Below are 2569 nucleotides of genomic sequence, written 5' to 3' on the forward strand. Positions count from 1 at the left end.
GATCTCATTATTCACATGATCAATGTCTTTGCAACTTGTGGTGGTCGATCTCATTATTAACATGATCATCATAACAATTTTCTCAATTATGTCAATGATTACAACGATCAACATATAGTCACATTCACTTCAAGGAATATAGTGAATACAAACAACTTTCATAGTTTCCCAATATTGTATTGGACACGTGGATATAAACCACTTCAAACCTTTCATACTAGTTTACTGCTATTGCTCCTTTAGGAGCTTTTTTAAGGTTTGAGAAACGAAAAGTATACTATCGAATTTTCCTTTTAGATGATCTTTATCTTCACATAATATAAACTAAGAAATAGTTACATAATTGAGTTATGTAAGATCATGTGAGTCTTAAATCTTATGACCCTTTGTAAGATGATAATGGGATTTCGGGAGTGTAACACTTCAAGAGTCATATCAAACATATTTATACCTTTTTATTAGAGTGATAATAAAACACAACTCTGTATTAATTGTTCAAGTGAATATTATCTATATTAATAAATAATACTACACAGAATGAAAGATGTGTTATGAATGATCCATAATGTGGTGACTTTCCACATACATAACTTACATAATTATTTATGTTGTATTAATGTTCTAGCCCTATAAATAGTGGCTCTTGTATTTGGTATTAGAGATACTCAATGAAAAGACTCCTTCCATCCATCATTCTGTATTACCTCTCTCTATATTATGTTCTTATGTTTATCTACTATGAATGTTGGTTGCTAATAATTTGTTGTTTCACAACTCGTTATCAGCACGAATTGCTTTTTGATTTGGATCATATTACAAATAAGGTGGATCATATCCTACAAGTAAGTCTTACTTCGTTGATTTTTTATTTGTTAATCTTGTATTACTATATTGGTATATTGTTATCTGGAATGGCTAGTTTAATCTTTTTTTATTGATATCATCCAACAACCATCTGCGTCACCTTTTCACTTAAATAAACTATAGAACTTATCACTAAAAGTTATGGACTATGATTAAGTTTTGTCAGATAAGAAAATGTTGGAAAACCAAAATTAGCATGAATTTTAAACATGACATGACTTGATATTTTTATAGATTTATTAATTTGTAATCCATTTTTTAATCATCGCGATTTGCTTTTGAATTGATCATATTCTCATAAGTTTTATATTAATTTGGGTTTTTATTATATCCTTGAATCACTAGTTCAAATCTATATTTATTGTTATCATCCAAAAACACTTTATATATCACCACTAAAGAAATTTCCAGGTAATATACGGTAATTTTTTTTATCAAATATAAAGTTTGGAATTTATAAGATTTTAGTTAATCATGCTAATTAATGTAGTTTTCATGGAAGAAACACAATGGTGCCTGGAACAGTTTTGGTTGCAACACTAAGAATTGACTTTGAGATAAATATTATTTTGGATTTCATTAAATTTAGGTTTCTGTTTTAAATGACACATATAACTTAAGTTGGTACTTTATGAAGTAAATGCTTTTGTTTTAATTCAAGTATTAGGTTTAACATAGAGTAGGGAATTTATAAATAGCATGTATAGTTAACATACATATTGGTCTATACTTTGAAAAGTTCATATTGCAAATGAAGACGAAGTCATATATAATTGAATCTTAAGCTTTTGAATCTTATTTTTGACATAGTTATTTTAACTTAAAGTGTTAAATATATATTTGTTATTGTTGATTATATATTATATATAAAAAACACTTTGACAAGATATATTTCATTTGTATATGTGACATTCGTCAATTTTGGGTCACTTTTGTTATGTAAACCCGACCCGTTTGTAACCCGAACATTTCAAATATATAAAATATTGGATCTTGTCATTTAAAATATATAAAATATATAAAATATTGTTTTTTGTATATTATGCATTGTTTGACCATTTAAACATACCCATTTTTATGCAAACCATAAAAGAATCTTTATACCCAACCCTTCACTCCTTCCCTATATATACACACCCATCTTCTTCATTTTACTCTTGCTACATCTCCAAAAACTCTCTCAAAACTCCATAGATTCAAGGTTGTTATTTCTTATGTATTCTTGAAGTTTTGACTTCTCAAGTCAAACTAACTATAGTCTTTCATTCTAACTTGTTCATCTAACATTACTAACTCTTGAATATGGTGGTACAACATATATATAATACACACCCCTTGTTTCCTTTATTTGTTACTTCACCGACTCTGGTTGGTTAAGTTTCGAATGTCATAAGGCAAGGCTTCATGGAGGACTTCGTGTTCTTGATATATATTTACACACACATAACTTATTATACATATCACTTATGACTAACTTCTAACCCTTTAGTTTGTTCATCTTATTTACAAGTTCCATGGTGTGGGATTGTATAAGACTAATCTCGGTCTAACTGAAACTAGTCCAAACCGGAAACCGAACTTTTGTTTACTAGTTTTGTTAAAATAGTTGTTTAAACATGTCTATTGCTAGATTTGAGTTTCAAAAATCATTTTTACAAGTTCTTTGATATTAAGCATATGGAATCCATCTATGAACTCGTTGGGA

This window comes from Bidens hawaiensis, unplaced genomic scaffold, assembly GCF_021521415.1.
Source record: "Bidens hawaiensis isolate Kalapana, Puna unplaced genomic scaffold, B.hawaiensis_p1.1 tig00022869_1, whole genome shotgun sequence".
In the NCBI taxonomy this organism is placed as follows: Eukaryota; Viridiplantae; Streptophyta; class Magnoliopsida; order Asterales; family Asteraceae; genus Bidens; species Bidens hawaiensis.